Source organism: Schistocerca cancellata, chromosome 5 (assembly GCF_023864275.1).
Source record: "Schistocerca cancellata isolate TAMUIC-IGC-003103 chromosome 5, iqSchCanc2.1, whole genome shotgun sequence".
In the NCBI taxonomy this organism is placed as follows: domain Eukaryota; kingdom Metazoa; phylum Arthropoda; class Insecta; order Orthoptera; family Acrididae; genus Schistocerca; species Schistocerca cancellata.
In genome coordinates, this window is record NC_064630.1 from 133352711 (window position 1) to 133368344 (window position 15634).

A 15634-nucleotide genomic window follows, 5' to 3' on the forward strand; every position below is an offset into this window, starting at 1 on the left:
AATGTTTCTATAGCTTTTGCAGATGTAAATTAATAGCTATAAACATATAATTAGAACTTTTTCCCTCACTCTTCTGATTCGTTTCAGGCGGACTGTGATGAGTTCCTCTCCTGTGCGAAACTCATCATCTCAGAGCAGATCTTACACGCTGCATCCTCAATTACTTGTTGGATATTTTCCAGTCTCTGTCATCACTTATAATATTTCCCCTTTAGGGCTCCCACCAGTAGCATGAAACTTATTCCCTGATATTTTACCATGTGTCCCATCATTCTGTCCCTTCTTCTACTCAATGTTTTCTACATATCTCTGATCTCGCAGATCCTGCGGACAAACTTATTTCTTCTCGGTGCACTTTACTTACATCCTCCTTTTTTGACAACATATTTTAAGTGCTTCAGTTGTCTTATTTCCCAGCTTTCCTATACGTCTGACATCCAACAATTCTCCCAGTCAGATTTACATTATCAGAAATTTCTTCCTCGTTTTAAGGCTTACAGTTGACACTAAAAATTTATTTGAGTGAGTAATGTTCTCTTTACTAGTGCTAGTCTGTTTCTATATCCTCCCCTCCATGTTTAGTCCGTCACGTGTTATTTTGCTTCCAAGGTAACAAAATTCTTTTACTTCTTCTGCTTCAGGGTCCTTCCTTTGATGTTAAGCTCATCACTAATCTCATTTACGCTTCTCATCGCTGTATTCCCTTCTCCTTCGTTTATTGTCTATCCATATTCTCTGATCACTAGATTGTTCACACCATCATACATTCATATGCTTTCACAAGTAATTTTAACCCTGTTCCTGTGAACCTTTCCTTTATTCCCGTCAGTACTTCTTCGCTTCTTCGATAAGCAGATTGTACAGCAGAAGGGGGATTGGGGAGGGTGGATGACGGGGGGCTGGAGGGGGGGGGATGGGGCAAAGCACTGTTAAAGCTGAGTGAGTATTCGCATAAGAGCTCTGCGTGTAAAGTCATTAAAGCCACATATCGTTGAAGATTTTCCCTCACATCGATGTACTTATTGTTCGTTACTGAAAATTTATCGTTGACTTTCACCACCTAGTAAATCTTGTACTGTTCTTAGCTTTCAACTTTATCAACGCAAGCGCGAAATATATACGACAAACGTTTGTCTAATTTCGTCTGTGAGAATGCTTCTATATAAATAATTTATTTCGCCGATTAAAAGGGAAAACTCTTTACACTGACGTCTCATCTTAAAATATAACTGCTTGCTATGCTCTGAACCGATGTACCTCTCACAATTTCCTTTGTTAACAACTCTGACTGCTGTTACTATTTTTCGCTAATCAAAGATGTGTGGAAAGACATTGCTCCAAACAGTAAACTGGGATAGTGCCTGGTGCCGTAATCTCTATGTTCGCTGTAGCTCTGTTTCTTGAATTTAGAGAAATTTTGTAGTTGTAACTATTTATGATACTACCAGATGATAAGCTGCTGCAGTATAGCCCCTTCCGTCAAATATATGCAAGGTATTTTGTGGAAGAAATCAAGCAAAATGAACACAAACGCTGATTTCTTTCGTGTAAGATCGCACACTCAGTTTATATTTGAAGCAACGGACCATCCTTTACTGATTATTGACACCAGCAATTAGACCTGGTATGTCCTCACAATGCTGCTACTTGTATATTCTTCCTTCCCCATTCTATGAAGGACCTCCCACATCGTAGAGTCTTTCTCTGAACATGTGTAGAGCGCCATACGCACTCTGTGAATCAGTTCCTTTCAAATCTCAGCACTTGTCTTCCGACAGCCTGCGCTCACTTTGTACCACCTCCCACATCGATGATTAATTGTTAGTGTCCTCTGCTGTAACTTTTCAGGCCACTTGTCTATCGTGCAGCCACCAGGCCAACAAGCGCCATTACTCGCCCTTCACTGTTTCATCTCCCTCTTCCTCTTACTTTACACAGCAATTAATTACTCACTAGACAGCAATTAATTCCTCTTGACGTAGCGCTCATATGTCTGAAAGTGTACGTGTAATGTATTTTACACAAAAATTTACTCATACGAAACATATGACGTAAATGAAAGAAAGAGGAAGAAAAAGAATGTAGCAAATAAAAATATGCCACAAACCGATTTGGCTACTGTGTCATTGGGTATGACAAACTATTTATTTTCGTGAGTTCAATTCCGATTGAAATTGATCATTTAAGTGGAACTGATTAACAGCGAAGTTTACGTTGCATCTGACTGTGACTGACTATTTAATCGCAATGCAAGAGAACAGTATCTGTAAAAAGATCAATCAGCAACTCTTTTTATTTAAGCACTGTATTCAGAAGTAGAATGAATAACATAAGAAATTACATCACGTTTGAGAGATAGATAACTAAAAAAAAATCCAAGTAAGTGCCAGTAGGACGTAGGACTCGCACACCGAGAGTTTCATACAGACTTAATTATTTGTACAGATAGTTCTTCCATCCCTAGAATCGAAAATCTTTATTTTTGCCTGTTATCGATATCGATGCTGGCAAGATGCGTGTTATGTAACTACAAATTAACAATTTTGGGATTTTTTTTCTTTTCTTGTGCCGTGAGACGTTGCTGCTTGCCTATTTCATGATTCTAAGTCAACAGAAAGCCTCTTATAGGTTTCGATGAGTAAGTTTGCGAGTATCAAAATAATGAAATAAATGGCCTTATCTTTTGACTGCGTTGACTTTGAAGCTTAAATTTTTTACCGTGTTGTAAGACAAATGTTTGAACTAGATACGTCTACCCGTTCCGGAAAAAATGGCTTTTTAACATTTGGACAAATAAAGAGACGGACCACAAGGTGGTCCCACATGGGTACCGTTTTTACAGATTAAAGTGCGGAACCATGAAAACTAGCCTTCAGATGCTGCGTCGTATCCTACACACGTGTATGGTACAGGAGCTCCAATTTCCCACAGCTGATAAAATAAAAAATATCGAGACTGAATGAAACTACTAGAAATTACCTCTTTCATGAAAATCGCACTTATTTAGGCCTCGAAAACCACAATCTGGTAAGACGAAGGCATTAGTGGTCACTACACACCATAAGATGTACCAAATGACAAATTTACAAAGACAAATTACTCTTTATAATATTACAGGCCTACCACATATTCCAACGTAATAAATTCATAATCGCTTGCAAAATAGATAACGGTAATATGACCACAGTAATAACATCAAAAAACACACAACAAGGTAAGAAACATGGCACTCTAGTCTATAAAGCATTACACAATAACATTGTATTAACATATTGCCAGGCAAAGCATTAGATGATGAGTAAGCAGAGTACTTGTCTGGAAGTACTGGAGAATCTAAGAAAAACCATTTCATCCAAGACTCAATGAACAGAAATTTTTCCTGTCCATCACTTCCACGTGGTAGAGAAAGGACAACGCTTATGTCACAAGCGGCTAACGACGCAGGGACTAAATCTTTCCCGGGATAAGGTAACCACTTCTGCCGAGTGCCAACAGCCTCCTTGATACGGAAAGCAGGGGGAAGCCACCGTATTAATGGCCCATGTAGTGTTCCTAGTTCCACTGGACTGTGCTCTTAAGTGCGGTTGTTCCTGAGAAGAAATATTCCGGGATATGCCCCCAATCGGATATCCGGTTAAGCACTTACTCAAGACAACGGAACACAGAATTAAATCTAGATAAGAAGAGAGAAAGGGAAACATGCTGCTTGGAATATGAAGACAATGAATGAGAAATGAATATCAGAAAACGTGGAAAGAGAAATGGAGGGACACACGGACGACACTAGAAGAGGATGAACTTGGAAACAGTTGAAGGGAGATGCTAAGAACAGAACAAGATAAAGAGTTTCCTTTTGAAACATGTCGTAATACAAATAAAAATCATTCAGTGGCCTCCATCGCAAGAAATATTTCTTTGTTGTCTTTATTGAAGACAACTGGTTTCGACAGACTTTTCTGTCATCTTCAGACCTTAAAAAACTTTTTGTTGTGAAAGGTGTTCATTTTGCGTTGACCCTCACGCCAAGTTCTCATGTGAATAAAATGCAGCATATTAGATTTGGCATAACTAAAGAACTTAAAAACATAAAGCACCTTTGCAAAAGGCCGTGTCATATATATTGCACAGCCTATTATCCCTTTAATATCGCCGTGTCTTCGACAGGAAGTTGATGTGTTTTTACGACAGGACAGTGCACGTTTGCGTATGGCTTTTGCGATGCAATTTGCTCTTCGAGATGTACAACAACTGCCCTGATCAGCAACGTAAACAGATCTCTCGCCGATTGAACACATATGGGATATAATGGAGCGAGAACTTACATGCTCTTCAGGGCCTGGCAGAACTGTTGCCACATTGTGAGAAAAAGCGCAAGATGCATGGGATAATATACTGCAGGAGTCCATTCGGCACCCATATGATGGTCTGCATGGAAGAATATATCCCTGCGTTGCCGCCAGAATGGGTACACTATGGTTTGGTGTGACTGACTGGGTACCTATCGCTGCGACACGTGTGTTTCATTTGGTATGAATTTTTAATCAAATATTTATACAATGATTAAGTACCTGTTACCTCACTCGTCAATAAAAAGACTTCGTTATAAGGTACTTTATACGCCGTTTTAAGTAGATTTTTAATGGTCAGAATACGTCCAGCTTACGTAAACAGATGTGATACTATGTATTGTGTTTTTTTTATTTAACAAGTATATTTGAGCGTTGCGTATTTACAGTGGTCCATTGATCGTGACCGGGCCAAATATATCACGAAATAAGCGTCAAAAGAAAAAACTACAAAGAACGAAACTTGTCTAGCTTGAATGGGGAAACCAGATGTCGCTATGGTTGGCCCGCTAGATGGCGCTGCCATAGGTCAAACGTATATCAACTTCGTTTTTTTTTTAATAGGAACCCCATTTTTTATTACATATTCGTGTAGTACGTAAAGAAAAGTGAATGTTTTAGTTGGAACACTTTCTTCGCTTTGTGATAGATGACGCTGTAATAGTCACAAACATATGGCTCATAGTTTTAGACGAATAGTTGGTGACAGGTAGATTTTTTAAATTAAAATACAGACCGTAGGTACGTTTGAACATTTTATTTCGGTTGTGCCAATGTGATACATGTACCTTTGTGAACTTATGATTTCTGAGAAAGCATGCTGTTACAGCGTGATTACCTGTAAATACCACATTAATGCAATAAATGCTCAAAATGATGTCCGTCAACCTCAATGCATTTGGCAATATGTGTAACGACATTCCTCTCAACAGCGATTAGTTCGCCTTCCGTAATGTTCGCACATGCATTGACAATGCGTTGACGCATGTTGTCAGGCGTTGTCGGTGGACCACGATAGCAAATATCCTTCAACTTTCCCCACAGAAAGAAATCCGGGGACGTCAGATCCGGTGAACGTGCTGGCCATGGTACGGTGCTTCGACGACCAATCCACCTGTCATGAAATATGCTATTCAATACCGCTGCAACTGGACGCGAGCTATGTGCCAGACATCCATCATGTTGGAAGTACATCGCCATTCTGTCATGCAGTGAAAGATCTTGTTGTAGTATCGGTGGAATATTACGTAGGAAATCAGCATACATTGCACCATTTAGATTACCATCGATAAAATGGGGGCCAATTATCCTTCCTCCCATAATGCCGCACCACACATTAACCCACCGAGGTCGCTGATGTTCCACTTGTCGTAGCCATCGTGGATTTTCCGTTGCCCAATAGTGCATTGTATGCCGATTTACGTTACCGCTGTTGGTGAATGGCGCTTCGTCGCTAAATAGAACGTGTGCAAAAAATCTGTAATCGTCCTGTAATTTCTCTTGTGCCCAGTGGCAGAACTGTACACGACGTTCAAAGTCGTTGCCATGAAATTCCTGGTGCATAGAAATATGGTACGGGTGCAATCGATGTTGATGTAGCATTCTCAACTCCGACGTTTCTGAGATTCCCGATCCTCGTGCAATTTGCCTGCTACTGATGTGCGGATTAGCCGCGACAGCAGCTAAAACACCTACTTGGGCATCATCATTTGTCGCAGGTCGTGGTTGACGTTTCGCATGTGGCTGAACACTTCCTGTTTCCTTAAATATCGTAACTATCTGGCGAACGGCCGTACACTTGGATGATGTCGCCCAGGAAACCGAGCAGCATACATAGCACACACCAGTTGGGCATTTTGATCACAACAGCCATACATCAACACGATATCGGCCTTTTCCGCAGTTGGTGAACGGTCCATTTTAACACGGGTAATTTATCACGAAGCAAATACCGTCCGCACTGGTGGAATGTTACGTGATACCACGTACTTATACGTTTGTGACTATTACAGCGCCATCTATCTCAAAGCGATAAAAGTGGTCCAACTAAAACATTCATATTTCTTTACGTACTACACGAATATGTAAAAAAAATGGGGGTCCCTATTTTGAAAAACGCAGTTGATATCCGTTTGACCTATGGCAGCACCATCTAGTGGGCCAACCATAGCGCCATCTGGTTTTCCCCTTCAAGTTAGACAAGTTTCGTTCTTTGTAGTTTTTTCGTTTGACGCTTATTTCGTGAGATATTTGCCCCGGTCACGATCAGTGGACCACCCTGTATAAAGCCACACCCTGTATTACAGACTGTTCCCAATGGACTCTTATGACGCAAAGGGCAACAAATGCCATGATTTCGCCCTTGGATAATTTTCGGTTGGCCACCGGTGCTCGCACGTTCTTGACGTGCGTCGTTACCACGCTGACCTCCAGAGACAGGTCTACAGATATGGGAATGTTACATTGATAATTGCTAAAAGACTGCGTCACACCACCGAACCACTGTGCCTAACATATGCGACAATCCGTCGATACAATATCCAGATTTTTGCAGCCCCGCAATGCCACCCAGTTCAAATGGCTGAAGCTGTTCAACAGGAATCCGTATTCGTCGGTGGGGAATGGTTGCACCCTAGAATGAATGTTGCAAACACAGATCATCCCTAAATTCAGTACATTTACTGGCACACAGCCCTCCTGAGCACCATCGGATTGCCGATGGTCGTGACAAACGAATCACTAACACTACTAGCCATCAGTATGAACGTATAATACCTTGGTGCCACTGAATGATGAATTTTATGATAATACTCAACACCCACATTCCAGACGGCACACAATTCTACAAAATACTGAATATCTAATAAAATCCCAGTGAATAGAAGTACGAAGAGAAAGGTGTTGAAGGCAGGAAACAAAACCGTTGTTTCGTGCAAACGTAAACATTCTTCACTATCATTAGTTTCACAAATAAAAGTCTGAAGTCTGTTATCGACGACAAGATTTTGGCAGCCTGCAAAATACTGACAGCTGATTTTCCAGAAATCCGGTGTGGAAGTTCGCTCCACGAATAGGCGTTGTCGCATTGAGTTTAGGCACGTGCGCTGTAACACATGGAAGGTTGAACGGGACAGACAGTGCACACAAATGGTAGAGACGCGCCGTGGGTGGCACGGGACCCCATGGGGAGACTTCCTGCGAGGAAGCGGAAGCCCCTGCTGGGACGTGCTCTAGATCACGCCGGGCAGTAACGATGACCCACAAGTGTTCTGAAATACTATACACTGTAAAGAAAGACATACACCCATTTAATAAAAAGCGTCAAACTGTTACAAAATTATTTCTGTCAGAAAGGGGAACAATCAACATCGCTAGATACAGTAAAATGTGTTTTGATCATTTGTCTACACTTTCAAAGGCTTTACATAAATTGTAATACCTATTTATTTAAACTGGGATTTCCAGCACTCAGTACTGTACAAAATTTAATATCAGTCTTCCTAATAATTACGTATATTACCCGAAGATATACGAGGCATACAAAATAACCTTATAAGGAAACCTTGGAGTGTGACGTCGCAAGTTCAGTTTTCAATAACGTTCATTTGAAGGTGTTGTTTTAGGAATTATGAAGAGAAAAATTTTAGCTGCTAATGACTCACCACGTGAATCAGGAGGGAGACAGAATCTGGTCCGGGAGAGGCAAATATCAACTTTCTATGCGATGTATGTATTACACTTCACAAAATGGACATCGTCGACATTCAAGAAATGTTCAGGACAAAGCAATATCTTGCACCATGAACGCCGAATGGAAAATGGCACGCCACAGTGACCAAAAAGGTTCGCTCCATCAACATCGAAAGCAAACTCCTTGGGAGTTACAAACGGTCCAGGAATGAAATGTGTAATGGTAGTGACACACCAAAATTACAATAGTAATCCGTTTTAGTTGCTACATATTTTATTACAACCAAAAGCATTATAAAATCACAGACACAATAATACAGGAGACTGCCTTACAAGGCCAGATCACTTGGACAAATAACAAATAAATTCCTTTAACCAGAACAAGACCCATAAAACTTAAAATTTGAATATGATTAGGTAAATATACTCAGGTAAAGCTTTACTTAAATAGTACAAATGTCCATACAATTCCCATCAGAACTCTCATTACTTCTAGTCAGCTGAGAAACAGATTCAGGGTAAGAACACAGATCTTTTATGGTTTGGCTAGGCAGCTTTCCTAAACAAAACTATATACAAATGACTAAAAGAATTTAGGAGGTGCTTTAATTTTGACCAAACTCAGCTAATTAATCAACAATAGTCTTAGAATGATTACAAGTAGAACATGACCATATGACAATATCCCTAAAATGAGTTTGTTTCAATATTGCGTGTGAATTAGCGATAGACGCGAGCAGACCAAGGATTCAAATCAATACGAGAGATCCACGAGACAGGAAATGACATAGAAATGTACTCAACTTTGCACTGCAATTGGACTTCAGATGCTATAGTTCTCCACCGGAAAGATAGGATCACGCGCAGTTCAATGCGCAGAACGTAATAACGCATTATAATGCACATCCTGTAAACTATATCGAGCATTCTTGAAAAAAAAAACACCAGATTTTCTATCAATTACGCCTTGTCCTCCCTTCAATATCAGTAGCTTTTCTAAAGTCACTGGCGGAAGTGGCAATAAAACGACTATTCACGCTGGTGTGTAGAATGCATGAGTCTGGCGACTTACCTTCTGACTTTGGAAATTATATCATCCACACAATTCGGAAGACTGCAAGAACTGACAATTGCGTGAATTATCGCACAATTAGCTTAACAGCTCATGCATCCAAGTCGCTGACAAGTATAATAGTATATAGAAGAATGGAAAAGTTAACTGAGGATGCGTTAGATGACGAATGGTTTGGCTTTAGGAAAGGTAAAGGCACCAGAGAGGCAATTGATAATAGAAGCAAAACTAATGAAAAAGCAAGATACGTTTGTCGATATGGAAAAAGAGTTCGACAATGTAAAATAGTGCAAGACGTTCGAATTTCTGAGAAAAATAAGGTTAAGCTATAGGGAGAGAAAGGTAATGTACAATATTACAAGAATCAAGAGGGAATAATAAGAGTGGACGTTCAAGAACGAAGAGCTCGGATCAAAAAGGGTTTAAAACAGGGATGTAGTCCTTCGCCCCTACTGTTCAATCTCTGCATCGAAGAAGCAATGATGGAAATAAAAGAAAGGTTCAGGAGTGGAATTAAAATTCAAAGTGAAAAAATATCAATGATACGATTCACTGGTGACATTTCTATGCTGAGTGAAAGTGAAGAAGAGTTACATGAACCGCTGAATGGAATGAAAAGTCTATTGAATACATAATAAGGATTGAGAGTGCATCGAAGAAAGACGAAAGTAATGAGAAGTAGCACAAATGAGAACAGCGAGAAATGTAGCATCAGGGCTGAAGGTCACGAAGTAGATGAAGTTAAGGAATTCTACAACCTAGGCAACAATTTAACCAACGGCGGACGGAGCAAGAGGACATCAAAAGCAGACTAGCAGTGGCAAAAAGGGCATTCCTGGCGAAGAGAAGTCTACTAGTATCAAACATAGGCCTTAATACGAGGGAGAAATTTCTGTATATGTACGTCTGGAGCACAGTATTGTTTGGTAGTGAAACTTGGACTGTGGCAAAACCGGAACAGAAGAGAATCAAAGCATTTGAGATGTGGTGCTACAGACGAATGTTGAATATTAGGTGGACTTATGAGGTAAGGAATGAGGAGGATCTGCTCAGAATCACGCAGTTCTAGGTCCTGAGCAGTGTTTTTACATTCCGCGACATGAGGTTGCAGCTGTAATGTCTCTAAAGCTAAATACTGTCAAAGGTGTTAAATTAAATAGTTTTCAATCGTTCATCCAGTTGTTTACATTTCGCAGCGTACAGTTGCAGCGGTAGCAGTTCTTAAGTTCCGTCAAAGTTGTTTGTGCAGTTACACAGTTATTAAATTTAGTAGTTTTCAATGGTGTCTCGTGCTGTTTGTGGCAAAATAACGGTTTAATAAACTTTTGGAAATGTTCGCCCACTGTGGTTTTTAGAACTGTCTGTGCGTTGAAGTAAATTTCATGTGGTAGTTTTCAGCTGACGTTTCTTATTGTTTCTAGTGAAATATTTCAGTAAACTTTTCATTCACTGTTTTCATTTCGTTGAGTGTTACAGTGGCTGCTTGAACTTTTGGTTTTAGCTCAGAAATTGAGTAAAGTTTTGGTAATATTGGTATTAGTTTTGGTTTAGTAGTATTAATAAAAGTTGTTGCTTTCTTAGGAGAGAGAGAATTTCGAAACCGCTATTATTAGTTCACTAAATAGGTCTGCTGTCGTAATTGAACTTAGGTAACGTAAACGTTTAGTTTTTTCAGTAAAAGTTAAAATCTTACGATGAATGAGAAGTGTGGTCGTTGTTGTAGGTATGTAAGTTGTGGGTTACTGTTTGAGATGTGTTCAAAGTATTTTCATTGGGGGAATGCACAGGGGAAGCCAGTGGGCATTCTTGCGTGATTCTCTCCTGTGAATACAAAATCTATAGTAGAAATAACTTGATAGAGGAGCAGCAGCGTAAGATCTGTGACCTTCAGATGCAGTTACAAGACGTAAAGGAGGAACTAGATGCGTTGAGGAGGTTGAAGGGTACTGAGGAATAGGAACTCGCAGTTGGTAAGAAGACAGCAAGGAGGAGGAGATATTCCGACAGTTGCACTTTGTGTGTATGCAGTAGATTTGGCCAACTGTTAGAGTTGAATGGAGAGATTAGGTTTAAGAAACATGCAGCATTCCTCAGCAGTTGTGGAGCCAAAGTCAGTTGCAAATTCTAAAAGAAAGAAGAAGGTTCCACTGCTTGGTAGTTCGCACAGTACAGGTGTGGTACAGCAGCTGCAGGAAGTGTTGGGGAGTGAGTGCCAGGTCACCAGCATTGTGAAGCCTCGACCCAGGTGACTTACAGCATAGGGGAATTACGTAGGAATTTTACGAAAGAGTGTCAGGTAGTGATTGTGGGAGTAGCACGGAGTAGTCTTGATAGGGACGAGGAAATGATGTAGGAGGTAGAACTAATGTGCACTTCGTGCAACTGTTTCAGCGTCATAATCGGCCTCATCTTAATGTTGATTAGGCGTGTGAACATGGGGTTGGAGAAGGCACTGATGGCAGAGGGCATGACACATACTGCAGTGGTGTCAGCTGAGTCTGTCAATAGATCGAGTTTCATTAGGCATGGCCTGCATCTCAATAGATATGGGAAGGCGAGGCTGGCAAAGCTTGTAGGTGAAAGAGTAGTGGGTGGTGGTAGGAACACTCATGGAAAAATTTCTGTAGTAGTTGGTGTTAAAGCTACATCTTGTTTAGATTGAAGACAGCTTAAAGGAAGTCCCTCTAACAAACAAATCGCTTTCAGAGGAGGTCAGGTATCTAAGTACAGAAGGAATAGCATATTTCAAGGGCAGTTGAATTTAGTGAAACTAAACTTCTAATTGTTGTTGTTTATATATCACCTAACTCTGACTTCAGAGCATTTCTCCTCAAGCTAGAGAGGGTCCTTGGTTCACTTTATAGGAAGTACTAAAAATTAGTTATATGTGATGACTTCAAAATTATTTTTGTATGTGATTGTGGAAGAAAAACGATGTTGGTAGATCTCCTAAAGTCATATGATCTGATGCAGCATGTGTTTTTTCAAACCAGGGTGCAGGGGAACAGTAACCCAGTCATGTTGTTGTTGTGGTCTTCAGTCCAGAGACTCGTTTGATGCAGCTCTCCATGCCACTCTACCCTGTGCAAGCTTCTTCATCTCCGAGTAACTACTGCAAGCTACATCCTTCTGAATCTGCTCATTGTATTCATCTCTTGGTCTCCCTCTACGATTTTTAACCTCCACGCTTCCCTCCAATATTTAATTGGTGATCTCTTGATGCCGCAGAACGTGACCTATCATCCGATCCGATACTTTCTTTTAGTCAGGTTGTGCCACAAACTCCTCATCTCCCCAATTATATGCAGAAGCTCCTCATTAGTTACATGATCTACGTCATTTAACCTTCAGCATTCTTCTGTAGCACCACATTTCAAAAGATTCTATTCCATTGTCGAAACTATTTAACGCCCATGTTTCGCTTCCATACACGACTACACCCCACACAAATACTTTCAGAAAAGAATTTCTGACACTTAAATCTATACGTGATGTTAACAAATTTCTCTTCTTAAAAAATACTTTCCGTGCCAGAGCCAGCTACATTTTGTATCCTCTCTACTTCGACGATCACCAGTTATTTTGCTCCTCAGAGAGAAAAACTCATCTACTATCGTAAGTATCTGATTTTCTAATCTAATGCCGGTCGGGGTGGCCCAGCGTTTCTAGGCGCTACAGTCTGGAACCGCGCGACGCTACGGTCCCAGGTTCGAATCCTGCCTCAGGCATGGATGTGTGTGATGCCCTTAGGTTAGTTAGGTTTAAGTAGTTCTACGTTCTAGGGGACTGATGACCTCAGCAGTTAAGTCCCATAGTGCTCAGAGCCATTTCAACCTAATCTAATTCCCACGGCATCACCTGACATAATTCGACTGCATTCCATTATCTTCGTTTTGCTTTTGTTAATTTTTACATTATATCCTCCTTTCAAGACACTGTCCATTCCGTACAGTATTGTAAGGTACTTAAAAATGTTATTAGGAAGGTAAATACTATATGGTACGCAAATAGAACAGCTAATTCATAGGATAAAATTAAATCGAAACGGTCAGTTGCGAAGGAAGTGTCTGGTCAACAGCACAAGGTTGGCGATGTAAAGTCTGTTCGTAGTAAAAGTATTTCTGTTACTTCTAAGTCAGATATATGCACAGTATTCAAAAATCAGTTTCTGAGCATTGCTGGTGAATTAAATAGAAACTTAGTTTCGACAGGAAATCATATAACTCTCTTGTAAAATACCTCCCCGAAATTGACATCTGAAATACTCCTCTGTGATACTGACAAACGGAAGACTGAGTCAATAATTAAATTCCTGAACACTAAGGACTCTCGTGGATATGATGGAGTGCCCAGCAGAATATTAAAATACTATCTTGCACATGTTAGCCCAGTACTTAGCCATATTTGTTATTTTTCCTTTAAGAATAGTCAGCGTTCTGAAAGATACTCAGTAGTAAAGCCGCTTTATAACAAGGGAGAAAGAGATAATGTAGACAGTTTTAGACCTATTTCAATGACATCTCTGTTTGCTTAAGTTATTGAAAATGCTGTGTATAAAAGGCTAATTGATCATTCTATGTCACATAATTTGCTATCAAATGTATAGTTCGGCTTTAGAAGTAGTTTAACAACTGAAAATGATACATTCTCTTTTCTCTGTGAGGCATTGGATGGATTTAACAAGTGGTTTCTAACGCTAGGCACATTTTTTTTTAATTTAACTAAAGTGTTTGATTGTGTTGATCGCTAAACATTTATCCAGAAGTTGGACCGTTATGGAATACGGGGAGCAGCTCACAATTGGTTCACCTCTTACTTTAACAACAGATAACGAAAGGACATTATTCACAGTGCTGAGAATGGCTGTGATGTGGGGTCTGAGTGGGGCACAGTCAAATGGGGGCAGGGGGTGGGGGAGGGGGGGATGATCCAGTGACCTGTGTTGGAGCCATTCCTGTTCCTTCTTTGTATAAATGACGTGCCTTGTAGCATCACAGGTGATTCTAAACTACTTCTGTTTGCTGATGACACTAGTTTGGTATTAAATGATGTTGCATGCAACACTTACTGTTTCAAATACTGCAGTTCATGACGTAGGTTCATGGCTTGTAGAAAACGAAATAACGCCAAATCACAGTAAGACTCAATTTTTACAGATTATAACACACAATTCAACAAAGCCCACGTTTTAATTTCACAAAATGGGCATATGATTAGTGAAAACGAACAGTTCAAATTTCTGGGTGTTCAGATGGCTTGTAAACTGTTGTGGAAAGTCCACGTTCAGGATCTTGTTCAAAGACTTAATGCTGTCATTTTTGCTTTTTGAACGGTATCTGAAATAAGTGATCGTACGACGTGAAAATTAGTTCATTTCGCTTATTTTCATTAGCTTATGTCGTATTGTATTATATTTTGGTTTAACTCTTCCCATTCTATAAGGATATTTTTGGCGATTCGGACAATAAGTGGTATAAATTCGCGAACCTCTTGATCCCCGTTCACTAGTATGGGCATTCTGACATTGGCCTCTCAATATATATAATCTTTACCGTCGTTTCTTGTTAACGGTATCGGCTTATTTCCAAGAATTAGCAGTTTTCACATTGTTAATACTAGCCAGAAATCCAATCTGCGTTTGGATCGCACGTCATTGACTCATGTGCAGAAAGGTGTGCAGTATACTGCTGCATCCATTTTCAATAAGCTACCACCAGAATTCAAAAATCTTAGCAGTAATCCACGCGCTTTCCAATCGAGGCTGAAGAGTTTCCTCATAGGTCACTCCTTCTATTTTGTCGAGGAGTTTCTCGAAAAATTAAGCTCATTCCTATGTTATATTGTTGATTGCGTTACCTTAAGGTTATGGTTTGATTTATTTTCGGTCATAAACATTTTATTCTATCTGTTATTACCTTTATGTTCAAAATTTCATGTACTGACACATTCCATGACCTTGGAGACTTGCTCCTCAGTTTGGTCCTACGGAGCTAGATATGTAAAATAAACAAATGAAAGGAATACGTGGAAAAGACTGACAAGGAGAAGGGAAAGGACGATAGGACACCTGTTAAGACGTCAGGGAATGATTTTCATGGTACTAGAGGGTTCTGTACAGGGAAAAACTGTAGAGGAAGACAGAGACTGGAATACATTCAGCAAATAATTGAGGACACATGTTGCAAGTGCTACTCTGAGATGAAGAGTTTAGCACAGGAGAGGAATTCGCAGCTGGTAGTGATCAAACCAGTCGGAAGGCTGATGACTCAAAAAGAAAAACAAAAACAAAAAAAAACGTGCTACACTATCATATTGCTGTGCACTTATTCTAAACCTGTCTATAAATGTTTTTTTTATTTATTTACTTATTTATTTATTTATTTTTACTCTGCTGCGGATGTTCTTCCATGTGTATAATTATGTTTGGTACCCATTTACCCACTCCTGGACAACGATTTTCCTTCACTGCGTTTCACTGGAGGCAGGATTTGTGACTCCCTGTCCGATAAGTATGATGAACTATTTG